The 15,121-nt window shown below is 43.7% G+C and overlaps 1 non-coding gene across 1 annotated transcript; it reads left to right on the top strand.

Annotated features, from left to right (window-relative positions):
* Positions 1-8,800: 8,800 nt before the first annotated feature.
* On the top strand, positions 8,801-8,871 carry Trnag-gcc (transfer RNA glycine (anticodon GCC)). The gene has a single exon. It is a non-coding gene; the product is annotated as a tRNA-Gly (tRNA).
* The last annotated feature ends 6,250 nt before the right edge of the window (positions 8,872-15,121 follow it).

Below are 15,121 nucleotides of genomic sequence, written 5' to 3'. Positions count from 1 at the left end.
GCAATCGCGACAGGCTACAATCCGACCTCTATCAAAGTCGAAACATGATGGTACGCATTTCTCCTCCTTTCACGAGGCATCACAACAACGTTTCACCACGCAACGCCGGTCAACTGCTGTTTGTGTATGAGAAATCGGTTGGAAACTTCGCTCATGTCAGCACGTTTTAGGTGTCGCCACCGGCGCCAACCTTGTGTGAATGGTCTGAAAAGCTAATCATTTGCATATCACAGCATCTTCTTCCTGTCGGTTAAATTTCGCGTCTGTATCACGTCATCTTCGTGGTGTAGCAATTTTAATGGCCAGTAGTGTATTACTGTGGGATCTGCCTGTTGCCCTTGATCCATAGTTCTCAGTACATCGTGTGAGAAAAGGTCAAGCTGAGTTTCACACGAGCGATGCTTTCTATTGGGGTGGTGATACGTGGACAAGAGCTTTTAGGTCTCTAGGGAATTCTAGAGTTGCGCAGCAAACCGATGTTAAGGTTATCGGTCTGTTATTTTTCGGGTCCGTTCTGTTACCCCTGTTATATACCGTATCACCTGTGCTTTTTTTTTTGTCATTCCACCCGGACCTGGTGATTTATTTGTTTTCAGGACTTTCAGCTGTTTCTCAACGCCAGGGATGCTTATTGCTATGCCATACATACAGCACTCTGTGGCATGTTCAAACGACTGTTCAGAACAGATGTATTCTTCCTCAGAGGCTACTGGAAAGCCCCCAGAATCCAGAAGTAATTTGTCAGTTGTCGAGGTGTTCATTTTCACATGGCATCAGCCCGATTCGTAATCTTGCGAGGTGCCGGGGCAAGCAGTGTATTTAACACTAAATTCTAGAATCTTCATATGGAAATGGTGCTCTAAGCCCCCCCTATTCTAACTCCTACTTTTGCTGTTGCACATGGATTAAGAAGACATGCGAACTGACTGTAATCGACCCTGCAAGTGGAGTAGAAAAGAGTTTGGCACCTGCAATAATTTAATTTGATAGACATTAAATAAAGGAAAGTTTCAGCAACATAGTGAGAAATGAAAGGGTTCCTCTACCGATTAACAGAATGAAAGTTCTGTCCAAAATAACAATTTCATTTATTTTTATCTTCTGGTAAACCTTCCGGGATGTAAGGTCGTGGTCCATGAAACTCTTCAGCTCCTAATATTTTGTCCAGAGCTGCGGTGGACATCTTCAGAGGGGTGTTTCTCCTCCGGTGAGTCTTGCCGACTGACAGGTCGGACGTCTGAGAGCGACTTATGTATTTGATTTATTATGACTAAACACACGAAACATTTACAATACATCAAATTGGATACTCAAATAAATGCTGTGAAGGTGAAATTGTCCATATACTAGATTGTGACATTTATGACGAAGTGGTATGTGGAGCCAATTCCTGTCAACTCAAATCTTAAGAGAAACACCCAGCCAACTCAACATTAATTGCTGCTACATTAGTGAGAACTCAGACGATGAACACCCAAGACAGAACAAAGTTAGAAAAAGACGAACAGGCGCGCTCTGCTGAGCTCTGATTATCACCTAGCAAAATCCCTGTCTGCCGGTGCTGCGGACGTACATTACCAAGCTGTCTTCTTAACTGCAAGGACACGATCTGGCGTACCGGAGGCGATGGCTGGTTGCTTCGACGTCCCGTCGTGGTAGTGATAATGTCGCGAGTACAGCCCGAAACAAATTGTCCTGGTCTGGTTGTTCCAGACTAAAGACTTCCTAGCAACACAAATGAGCTTCTGGGGGAGACGAAGAAGGCTCCTCACAGAATCACTGATGGTACAGTGATTGATTTTAACAAGCGAAGTAACACAGCAACTCTGGTACAGTCAACTCTAGCCAAAACTGCCCAAGACAGACAACATAGGCCGCTTGTACGCAGAACGCACAATTGCCAACTGTATTCGGAAAGTTTCGTTGAAGTCGAAACTTCAGCAACTTCGTCAAACAGCTACAATCAAATGAAAGTATATTAGACAGCCAACAGAAGGCAGGCTGTCCAGAGCAGCGAAAGCTCACTCTTGTAACCTACTCTGACCGAAAGGCGAGAGCCGACTCCTCACAAGAGCACCCGTACAAGCCGAACACCAAACATTCCCGCCCCCACGACAGTGGCCGTGGTTAACTGTTCCAATCAGCAACTCGAAAACCGGCGGAAAATTCCACCCTATTGCCGGAGCACTACCATTCCACCAATGGAGATTCTTGGCGCCAATTTCTGCGCCGATTTTGCTACGTCACGGAGCTATGCCCTGAGCAAGCCAATCACATTTACGATTTTGAGGAAAACGCGGTAATTTGCCCGCCAAGACTGCCTGGGAACACAAGTCATTCCTACGCCTCGCTGGTAGCCCGCCGGAAAGTGTTTTCGCTAAGTTTCTGCGAAGTAACGGAATCTAGTCCCAGCTGCTCCATCAGGCCCCTGTGGGCGTGTCGCCCCAGCTCTCATGACAATGTCGGGGCCTGGACAGCATCCAATCAACTCCCTCACACACATCGGCTTAACCCTTTCGAGATCAGCAGAGCCCGCCTGTCACCGGACCACCCGGGTGACGAGAGACGCTGCGTGGGAAGTCCGCGTGTGAAGGAATAGCAGCTTTTCACCGCATGCAATTAGAGAGGAAAATCTAATTACTCAGTGTAAGATAGAAATATGAGAGGGGGCTCATGCCACCTCTCAATCTGGTGCATAATTTTGTGTTTTAACTTGCTTACAGACCTCTACTTGTACATTAAATTTTCATTATTACTCTCTTGTGCATTTTATCTGTTCTACTGGCACCTCTGCACTGTGTTTGTCATTTTGGGGTTTTTCTTTTATTTTACGCTCAAATGGCTCTAAGGACTATGGGACTCAACATCTGAGGTCATCAGTCCCCTAGACTTAGAACTACTTAAACCTAACTAACCTAAGGACACCACACACATCCATGCCCGAGGCAGGATTAGAACCTGCGACCGTAGCAGCAGCGCGGTTCCGGACTGAAGCGCCTAGAACCGCTCGGCCACCGCGGCCGGCTTAAGTCTGTCTGTATGCTATTCTTCTCATACTGTTATGTCATTTGCAATTCTGTTCTTCAGCTATTGTTGTCCTTTTTGTTTGGAGAACGATGTTTGACCTTTCATGTTTTGTCTTTCACTACACTAAAGAGCGAAAGACATTGGTACGCCTGCCTAATATCGTGCAGGGCCCCTGCAAGCACGCAGAAGTGCTGCAAAACGACCTGGCGTCGACTCGACTGATGTCTGAAGTGGTGCTGCAGGGAACTGACGCCGTATATCCTGCAGGGCTCTCGGGTGGAGATCTCTTCTGAACAGCACGTTGCAAGGCATCCCAGATACGCTCTGCCTGGGGAGTTTGGTGGCCAACGGAAGTGTTTAAACTCAGTAGACTGTTCCTGGAGCCACTGTGTAGCAATTCAGGACGTGTCGGATGTCGCATTGTCCTGCTGGAATTGTCCAACTCCGTCGGAATGCACATTGGACACGAATGGTGCAGGTGATCAGACAGGATGATTACGTATGTGTCACCCGTCAGAGTCGTATCTACTCGCATCAGGGGTGCCATATCACTCCAACTGCACACGCCCCACACCATTACAGAGCCTCCACCAACTTGAACAGTCCCCTGCTGACATGCAGGGTCCAAGGATTCATGAGGTTGTGTCCGTACCTGTATACGTCCATCCGCTCGATACAATTTGAAACGAGACACGTCCGACCAGGTAACGTGTTTCCAGTCATCAACAGTCCAAAGTCGGTGTTGACGGGTCGAGGCGAGGCGTAAAGCTTTGCGTAGTGCAGTCATTGAGGATACATGGGTTGGGCTTCGGCTCCGAAAGCCCATCTCGATGAAATTTCGTTGAATGGCTCGCACGCTGACATTGTTGATGGCGCAGCATTGAAATCTGCAGCAATTTGCGGAAGGGCTGCAATTCTGTCACGTTGTACGATTCTCTTCAGACGTCGTTGGTCCCGTTCTTGGAGCTTTTTTTTCCGAGATCAGATTTGATGTTTTACCGGAATCATGATATTCACGGTACACTTGTGAAATGGTCGTACGGGAAAATCGCCACTTCGTCGCTATCTCGGAGATGCTGTGTCGCATCGCTCGCGCGCCGACTACAGCTCCACGTTCAGACTTACTTAAATCTCGATAACCTGCCACTGTAGCAGCAGTGACCGATCTGACGACTGTGCCAGACACTTGTTGTCTTATACAGCCGTTTCCGACCGCAGCGCCGTATTCTGCCTGTTTACATATCTCTGAATTTGAATACGCGTGCCTATGTCAGTTTCTTTGACGCTTCACTGTATGATGTTTTTTGCAATTCTGTTCACCAGCTATTGTTGTATTACTGTATCGGAAACGGTGTTTTCCCTTTCATCATTTGTCTTTTACTATAAGCATGTTTGTCATAATTTTGCTGGATGGTGCTATGTGCAATGCTGCTCCAATGTCATTGTCATCACTGCCGCCTGCTCTCTGGAGTTTGTCTACTTTCGCTTTTATTTTACTTTAAGAGTGTGTTTGTGCGCTAAGTTCGTAATTTTTTGATATTGTTCTTTTTTGCGATTATTTTTCTTCGGCACTGTATAACCATTGCTGGCTGTGTGCTTGTAACCCAGTGTCAAAATAAAGAAATAAAAAAGAAATAAGGAGCGGGTATACGGCGTCAGAGGCCGCTGCACGCATCACGTCTCAAGCGATGGGGAACAGTGCTGCCGCCTGTCTGACGTGTTGCGAATCTTGCCTTTACGAAAATCGGGAACTGCAGTCGTAACTCACTGTTGTTACAGCGGCAAAGAAAGTCGCTCGTATCTTATCGTCATATGCGCCAGAAGACCGTTTGTTTTCCTTTTATTTTTCCACCTTAACCTACAAAATAACTACTACAGTTTTGCGTGTCGACCGTTAGTAACAAAAGAGCTGATTAATCGTAGAGTATATGTAGGCAGAACAAAACCTCACGAACAAAACGACACAATGACTTCGTGAAGGTAAAGTCACGAAGTTGCGATTTGTAAGGTGACCATATTTTCTAGACCCAGATTCGGAACGTCACCATATATTCTAGACCCAACTACAGGATACATCACTAATTTGGGAAATGCCGGACATAAGTTCATTACACCTTTTTTGTTCCCTATCCTCTGATCGATCAATCCCTAGAGTTTGTATATTCTGGAAAAAATTGCCCTATATACATATACAGGGTGAGTCACCTAACATTACCGCTGGATCTATTTCGTAAACCACATCAAATACTGACGAACCGATTCCACAGACCGAACGTGAGGAGAGGGGCTAGTGTAATTGGTTAATACAAACCATACAAAAATGCACGGAAGTATGTTTTTAACACAAACCTACGTGTTTTTTAAATGGAACCCCGTTAGTTTTGTTAGCACATCTGAACATATAAACAAATACGTAATCAGTGCCGTTTGTTGCATTGTAAAATGTTAATTACATCCGGAGATATTGTAACCTAAAGTTGACGCTTGAGTACCACTCCTCCGCTGTTCGATCGTGTGTATCGGAGAGCACCGAATTACGTAGTGATCCAAAGGGAACGGTGATGGACCTTAGGTACAGAAGAGACTGGAACAGCACATTACGTCCACATGCTAACACCTTTTCATTGGTCTTTTTCACTGACGCACATGTACATTACCATGAGGGGTGAGGTACACGTACACACGTGGTTTCCGTTTTCAATTACGGAGTGGAATAGAGTGTGTCCCGACATGTCAGGCCAGTAGATGTTCAATGTGGTGGCCATCATTTGCTGCACACAATTGCAATCTCTGGAGTAATGAATGTCGTACACGCCGCAGTACATCTGGTGTAATGTCGCCGCAGGCTGCCACAATACGTTGTTTCATATCCTCTGGGGTTGTAGGCACATCACGGTACACATTCTCCTTTAACGTACCCCACAGAAAGAAGTCCAGAGGTGTAAGATCAGGAGAACGGGCTGGCCAATTTATGCGTCCTCCACGTCGTGGTAATGTACATGTGCGTCAGTGAAAAAGACCAATAAAAAGGTGTTAGCATGTGGACGTAATGTGCTGTTCCAGTCTCTTCTGTACCTAAGGTCCATCACCGTTCCCTTTGGATCCCTACGTAATTCGGTGTTCTCCGATACACACGATCGAACAGCGGAGGAGTGGTACTCAAGCGTCAACTTTAGGTTACAATATCTCCGGATGTAATTAACATTTTACAATGCAACAAACGGCACTGATTACGTATTTGTTTATATGTTGAGATGTGCTAACAAAACTAACGTGGTTCCATTTAAAAAACGTAGGTTTGTGTTAAAAAACATACTTCCGTGCATTTTTGAATGGTTTGTATTAACCAATTACGCTAGCCCCTCTTCTCACGTTCGGTCTGTGGAATCGGTTCGTCAGTATCTGATGTGGTTTACGAAAGATTTCAAGCGGTAACGTTAGGTGACTCACCCTGTATATTTGAAAGTGAAAATAGTGTAATGCAAGGGTGTCAACAGCACAAGGACTCAATAGATCGGTTCTAAGCTAGAGATACCATTGAAAAAGACTATAAACAAAGAAGCGACAAAGGAACTGGTATAGGTAAACGCATTCAAATACTATGTAAACAGGCAGAATATGATATATTAAAAGTTTAGGGGTTTGGACGTTGATTCGTATATATGCAGTAACGTGAATGCGTAAAATTGGAAACTAATATGGAATGGGCTACCTGTTTGACAAGCAGGATCTTTCCCCGCCTATAGCGATATCGGAGATACGATATTTCACCGGTTTCCTGATATTTACGGTACACTCGTGAAATGGTCGTTCGGGAAAATCCCCACTTCATCGCTATCTCGGAGACGCTGTTTCCCATCGCTTGTACACCGACTGTAATGCAACGTTCAAACTCAAATCTTGGTAACCTGCCATTGTAGCAGCAGTAACCGATCTAACAACTGCGCCAGACAATTACCTGGCCACGAAACACGACTTCAGAATAGTGATGACCGTAAATAAATTCCAGACAGCGAGGGTCCTGGAGGCGCGTATCACTGGTTCTGAATCAAAATCGCTTTTAAACCCGCCAGGAACGGCAACCAGTCGCAACGGTCCCCTGTAGAGTCTCCCATCTTGCGGCAGATATCTGTACTAGCTGCAGACTCCGAGTATGGGTTGGCAGATGGCGCAGGCGTGCACGTTCTGGTGTCTCGGATCAGCGCATGCCACAAAGCTGAAAAGTCGTAACAATAAAAACATAATATTTTCCATTCCATAAAACCAGACTCATGGGTCCTTTACAGTTTATCAATATACCGTCCAAATAACGCACAAAAAGATATTTCGAAACAAGAACGAGCGGTCAGCGATTTTGCAGTTAATTCACAATTTTATTAGCACACACAAACACACACACACACACACACACACACACACACCCTAACTCCTTATGTCCCAATTATAAGCACTTGTCCTAACAGTATTCAATTTTTTCTGAATTAAAACCTATAAGTGAATTTTATCAAATCGGAATCAAAGTAGCGTCATTTTAATTAAATAAATTCTCGGATATTGGCACTTGTAGTAATTTGAAGCTACTTCGCTCAAAGTATTATGCTGAAAAACAGATGTAATTGGTACCGATAACAAAGGAAAAAAAGGGACTTCCGCTTTACGTTAAGAAATTATTTTTTAGAGCTAGAACGAATGTTTACGTGGCCAGGCTTACTGATTACTGCGACACGACCAGCATTATGAATTACTCTGGATACATACCAGATTTTGATTTTCTAATGGGTCGGTTTTGTTGCTTCTATTATTGATACAACCAACTGAGATACACTAAAACACGCAAGTTGAAGCATTTAATAAGCCCAGTTTTCATTCGTTATTTGAATGTGCTGTTAAAGAAGACAAGAAAGCTGTGTGAAGTCATTCTCTCACTTTGTCGGAATGCGGAGCTGACGGTCGCAATACGAAGGGCGAGAGAAGAGGTTGGCGTGATACTTATGCCCACCTTTTGAAAATATTGTAGTCTAGCCAATTACTTTGTATTTTAAATTTTTTTTTCAATGAGTTTTCTTCCAGATTCTATAACGTTTAATTTTTTTAAAATTTACAGTTAACCCGAAAATTTAAGTTTTAGTAGCAGATGGCACTTTTCCCAATAAAAGTCATAATCAGTCTTTCCGGGGTCAAGAACTTTCTCAGGCATGAATATCTCTTGAAAATGTATTTTGTGAGCAAATGTGAACAACAAGGAACGAAATTTTGAGTTTTATAAATTTGAGGGTCGTCATAAGCTATCGTCCGTCGGTAGTACAAGTTATTGAAGTATGTTGATATTGCTAAGAGAGTGCGAAAACATATTTCCACTTTCTGGACGCTACTTACACATCGATACCCATTTAAAAATTATGTTGTTAATATAAGACATCATCAACTGACCAATTTTTATTGTTTTTAAGGTGGACACAAAGTACCTCCTCCCCCCCCCCCCAATATGGTTATGTACCTTATGGAAAATGCGTTGATATTGACAGGGTTAACATTCAGCATCCGTACACGCAGAGCTCAAGCGAATAGTTTGACTTTATCCTCTTTGGTTTGTGGCCTCTGCGATAATACTGAGAAATACGTTGATTAAACGTAGTGGTGCAATAGATAATTTAGGAAATAATCTCACAGAATTCAACAGAATCATTTAAAATACAAAGATTAACTTAAAAAAAGAAACAGAACATGGCACTCATGTCATTGTTAAATACTGAACATATCATGCTTCCTTGAAGCATCGGTGGTTCAGTGGTAGAATGCTCGCCTGCCACGCGGGCGGCCCGGGTTCGATTCCCGGCCGATGCATCAACTTTTTCTTTTATTTCTATGTTCCTCGTTTGTTCATATTGAATGATACAGATCATTTGCTCACACAACTGCCTCCCGAAAAGAGCACAGCATGAAGGGTAATCCGTTCAACATCGTATTTCAAGATCGACAACTACCCAAAAGGGACAGGCGTGACCCCCAGAGCCTCGGAATCGCACGAAATGCACTCAGTATAAATCGCCCACCCAAAACAGAACGGCACGAGCCATTCGCATGTAAACCTGCATGTCTGACGACGCGACTCATTCGAATGGTCACCTATTCAAGGTCAAAGAGAGAAACTTGGGTAAGGCAAAGTAACGAACCGGAACACAGGCATATTTCAATGTCGTGACTCTTTGCTGTATTTCACTCTGCCTAAAATAATTACACTAATTTAACTGCAAACTTTTTCTGCTGAGCTGGTACTGATGGACAGCTATTCAGTCTTCGAAGTCCAGGTGTGGGATTTCGATGAAGTGGTCGAAGCAAAGTTGAACTGGATAACAACACGCAGCCCCCAATATACGATATTTCCCACCCCGGGAAAAATCTTTATATTGCCGCCCTCTCCCTTTCAAGCGTTTGAAGTAGGACATCATAACTTGTAAAACTTCAAATATATGTTCATTTTGTGGCTCTCACCTGTCTGAAGAGCTTTTTATGTGAAACATACGAGTTCTAGAAAATGTAAGACATGTTGTTTGGTCTTAAGTGTGCCAAAGTGCAGCGTCACGCAGTCCTCTTGATACAGCATTCTTCTAACGCACGTCACTGTATTTCGCTCTGTGGAATGCAAACAAATATGTTTTGCAATTGGTGCCATCAAACCTATAATCAGGGCAATTAAAATTAAAATGTCCTATGATGTCTCTCCTTCTCCCAGTCAGCCGTTTCGACATGATAACCACCTTTTTTTTTAAAAAAAAAAAAAAGGAGAAGGAAGCAATTAATACTGGATGGGATTATTTGTGTCTGTGAGATTAAAAGTTCTTCAGAAAATTTGCACTCTTTATTGCCTATTATCTAATAACTTTCTCTTTTGTGTGACATAAAATTAAATATAGGAAGCGTAAAACCAGTAAAGGCAAGAGACAAGCAAAACAGTACACATTTCTTCAATCCTCATGTCCCCAAATTCTTTTATCTCTAATCTTGCTACAGTTTTAAACGGCGTGCTTTCCTTTCTTGCGAATGAATCCGTTACCTCATCAAAGTCCGGTCAAACGTTTTGTTACATGATAAATCAAAAGTCGTTGTCTAATACTGACAAAGTTCTTAATACTCGTGTGGGTTCTCGATTTGTTACGTCTATTTTGTCACTGTCTGCTAGATAAAACTATAGGCCTTTCTAATATTGCGGCAGTTGTAACACACGCCAAATAAGCGAGACTGTTTTTGCAAGAAATGGCCATTTTTTCTATCTCATACACATAGATAACACGACAGTATGTAGTTTACTTTATGTCCCCGTTTCTTCTCCTTCCTCGATCCAACAAACAATCTTCTCATCACTAATTCTGTGATTATTGTTGCCATTGTCAAAACTTATTCTCCGGTTGACTTCACTAACCCTGCCAGAATCATCGGTCAATTACCCCGCGTTTATTCTCCGGTTACGCGTTATTACGTGTTCGTGCAACGTGTTTTCCGCGCTATTCCGAGAGCAGAATTAAACAGCTGCTAACCGAGAACTGTACAGCTGGCCCTTAGTAGTGTAGCTCATGTTGTTGGATACACCGAAAAGATAATATGTAATCTTTCTTACCTGTTACTCCTTTATTCCCAATCCGGTAGCCTGAACCTAGAGATTTCGTTAGTAATTAATAACAACGCTTATCAATGGCAGGACCGATCAACCACATAAACAGCGTTTGGCATTCACCCTTTCGGGTTTGTTCGGCTCAGGTCGTATAGCTACGTCCCCTTTTGTCTGCGGGGAAGTTTTTTGTTTCTAGACGCGTCGGTGATTCTCCTGGCAGAAACGTTACGTACTCTGTGCACGCATTCAAAAATCAACTAATGATTCGTTCAGAAATCATCTTAGAATGTGTACAAAAATATTCAAAAACCAGCAGGGATGCATCTCGATATCATGTGAACAACCGATAGGCTAACGTGGGCTGGATGCTAGTTGCTTTGTGAAACAAAGATTGTTTTTTCTTCGAGAATATGAATTTGGAATTTGGCGTCCCCTGAAACTGTCGCCCGAGGCAGATATCCCGGTTTGTCCCCCCCCCCCCCCCCCCCCCTCTCTACCACCGCGACCCAACCAGGTACGGGCTACACTACATCCACATCTGAGTAAACCCCTTTCACTCAATGAGCATCACTTTTTTTTTTTATTTTCTCATCAGTCTACTGACTGGTTTGATGCGGCCCGCCACGAATTCCTTTCCTGTGCTAACCTCTTCATCTCAGAGTAGCACTTGCAACCTACGTCCTCAATTATTTGCTTGACGTATTCCAATCTCTGTCTTCCTCTACAGTTTTTGCCCTCTACAGCTCCCTCTAGTACCATGCAACTCATTCCCTCATGTCTTAGCAGATGTCCTATCATCCTGTCCCTTCTCCTTATCAGTGTTTTCCACATCTTCCTTTCCTCTCCGATTCTGCACAGAACCTCCTCATTCCTTACCTTATCAGTCCACCTAATTTTCAACATTCGTCTATAGCACCACATCTCAAATGCTTCGATTCTCTTCTGTTCCGGTTTTCCCACAGTCCATGTTTCACTACCATACAATGCTGTACTCCACACGTACATCCTCAGAAATTTCTTCCTCAAATTAAGGCCGGTATTTGATATTAGTAGACTTCTCTTGGCCAGAAAAGCCTTTTTTGCCATAGCGAGTCTGCTTTTGATGTCCTCCTTGCTCCGTCCGTCATTGCTTATTTTACTGCCTAGGTAGCAGAATTCCTTAACTTCATTGACTTCGTGACCATCAATCCTGATGTTAAGTTTCAAATGGTTCAAATGGCTCTGAGCACTATGGGACTAAACTGCTGTGGTCATAAGTCCCCTAGAACTTAGAACTACTTAAACCTAACTAACCTAAGGACAGCACACAACACCCAGCCATCACGAGGCAGAGAAAATCCCTGACCCCGCCGGGAATCGAACCCGGGAACCCGGGCGTGGGAAGCGAGAACGCTACCGCACGACCACGAGATGCGGGCGATGTTAAGTTTCTCGCTGTTCTCATTTCTACTACTTCTCATTACCTTCGTCTTTCTCCGATTTACTCTCAAACCATACTGTGTAATCATTAGACTGTTCATTCCGTTCAGCAGATCATTTAATTCTTCTTCACTTTCACTCAGGATAGCAATGTCGTCAGCGAATCGTATCATTGATATCCTTTCACCTTGTATTTTAATTCCACTCCTGAACCTTTCTTTTATTTCCATCATTGCTTCCTCGAAGTACAGATTGAAGAGTAGGGGCGAAAGGCTATACAGCCTTGTCTGACACCCTTCTTAATACGAGCACTTCGTTCTTGATCGTCCACTCTTATTATTCCCTCTTGGTTGTTGTACATATTGTATATGACCCGTCTCTCCCTATAGCTTACCCCTACTTTTTTCAGAATCTCGAACAGCTTGCACCATTTTATATTGTCGAACGCTTTTTCCATGTCGACAAATCCTATGAAAGCGTCTTGATTTTTCTTTAGCCTTGCTTCCACTATTGGCCGTAACGTCAGAATTGCCTCTCTCGTCCCTTTACTTTTCCTAAAGCTAAACTGATCGTCACCTAGCGCATTCTCAATTTTCTTTTCCATTCTTCCGTATGTTATTCCTGTAAGCAGCTTCGATGCATGAGCTGTTAAGCTGATTGTGCGATAATTCTCGCAACTTGTCAGCTCTTGCCGTCTTCGGAATTGTGTGGATGATGCTTTTCCGAAAGTCAGATGGTATGTCGCCAGACTCATATATTCTACACACCAACGTGAATAGTGGTTTTGTTGCCACGTCCCCCAATGATTTTAGAAATTCTGATGGAATGTTATCTATCCCTTCTGCCTTATTTGACCGCAAGTCCTCCAAAGCTCTTTTAAATTCCGATTCTAATACTGGATCCCCTATCTCTTTCTTCTTCTATCACATCAGACAAATCTTCACCCTCATAGAGGCTTTCAGTGTATTCTTTCCACCTAGCTGCTCCATCACTTACGCTTGCTAAAATGCTGGTTTTGATACTGACGTACAAAGATGATACTTTGAAAGTGTGAATTACTGTGGTGCAACGGGAGTCAACAGCACGAGGACTCAGTAGATCGGGTCTAAACGAGAGATACCCTTTAAAAGGTTAATAAAAATCAAGATGCAAAAACCACTTTTTGGCAGACTTTGGACGTCTCAGACTATGTCAATTGAAGCGACACAGAAACTGGCATAGGTATGCGTATTCAAAAGCGAAGCTATGTAAACGGCGCTGCGGCCGGCAACGCCGATATAAGACAATCAGCCGTGGCTGGCTCATGTTACGTGTTGGATTAAACCTTGGTTGCTATTCTGTGTTCAGTCTGCCGCGGCTATGGCCATTGTGCTGTTATCCTCTCCCTCCGCAGGTGGCAGCATCGGTGTGTAACAATATTCGCACCTTGTACTATCTTTGGCCTGGCACTTATAGTTTCCGGCTGTGCCGTGTGCGAGAGTTGGTCGGTTTGCATGAAGCAGCGAGGATATCTCCGCGGCGCGTGGTTTGGCCGGGCTCGCTGGCGGCGTCTACGCGCAGTCGGAGTGTCTGGTGCTGTCCTCATTGCTACGAGGTCCGCGGCGCACCGATCCCGGACACGAAAGTTGAGTTTTGACTTAACCTACCAGCAGGTCAAGACTGTTCACATTGTGTCGTTTGGATTTCGTTGTCGGCTGCTGGGACATTCCCGCGGGCAACAACGCGTGTTTCCAAGTTGGCAAATTTTAGCCACCCTCTGGTGGCGTGCGTGAAGAGTTTGACAGAGCACTGAAAGACCTGAGTCGAAACAAGGCCCTGGGAGTAGACAACATTCCATTAGAACTACTGATGGCCTTGGGAGAGCCAGTCCTGACAAAACTCTACCATCTGGTGACCAAGATGTATGAGACAGGCGAAATACCCTCAGACTTCAAGAAGAATATAATAATTCCAATCCCAAAGAAAGCAGGTGTTGACAGATGCGAAAATTACCAAACTATCAGTTTAATAAGTCACAGCCGCAAAATACTAACACGAATTCTTTACAGAAGAATGGAAAAACTGGTAGAAGCGGACCTCGGGGAAGATCAGTTTGGATTCCGTAGAAATATTGGAACACGTGAGGCAATACTGACCCAACGACTTATGTTAGAAGAAAGATTAAGGAAAGGCAAACCTACGTTTGTAGCATTTGTAGACTTAGAGAAAGCTTTTGACAACGTTAACTGGAATACTCTCTTTCAAATTCTGAAGGTGGCAGGGGTAAAATACAGGGAGCGAAAGGCTATTTACAATTTGTACAGAAACCAGATGGCAGTTATGAGTTGAGGGGCATGAAAGGGAAGCAGTGGTTGGGAAAGGAGTGAGACAGGGTTGTAGCCTCTCCCCGATGTTATTCAATCTGTATGTTGAGCAAGCAGTTCGGAGTAGGTATTAAAATTCATGGAGAAGGAGTAAAAACTTTGAGGTTCGCCGATGACATTGTAATTCTGTCAGAGACAGCAAAGGACTTGGAAGAGCAGTTGAACGGAATGGACAGTGTCTTGAAAGGAGGATATAAGATGAACATCAACAAAAGCAAAACGAGGCTAATGGAATGTAGTCAAATTAAATCGGGTGATGCTGAGGGGATTAGATTAGGAAATGAGACACTTAAAGTAGTAAAGGAGTTTTGCTATTTAGGGAGTAAAATAACTGATGATGGTCGAAGTAGAGAGGATATAAAATGTAGACTGGCAATGGCAAGGAAAGCGTTTCTGAAGGAGAGAAATTTGTTAACATCGAGTATAGATTTAAGTGTCAGGAAGTCGTTTCTGAAAGTATTTGTATGGCGTGTAGCCATGTATGGAAGTGAAACATGGATGATAACCAGTTTGAACAAGAAGAGAATAGAAGCTTTCGAAATGTGGTGCTACAGAAGAATGCTGAATATAAGGTGGGTAGATCACATAACTAATGAGGAGGTATTGAATAGGATTGGGGAGAAGAGAAGTTTATGGCACAACTTGACTAGAAGAAGGGATCGGTTGGTAGGACATGTTTTGAGGCATCGAGGGATCACCAATT

This window comes from Schistocerca serialis, chromosome 11, assembly GCF_023864345.2.
Source record: "Schistocerca serialis cubense isolate TAMUIC-IGC-003099 chromosome 11, iqSchSeri2.2, whole genome shotgun sequence".
Classification (NCBI taxonomy): Eukaryota; Metazoa; Arthropoda; class Insecta; order Orthoptera; family Acrididae; genus Schistocerca; species Schistocerca serialis.
The sequence above is the reverse complement of the archived record's forward strand: the minus strand, read 5'-3'. Positions and strand labels throughout refer to the sequence as shown.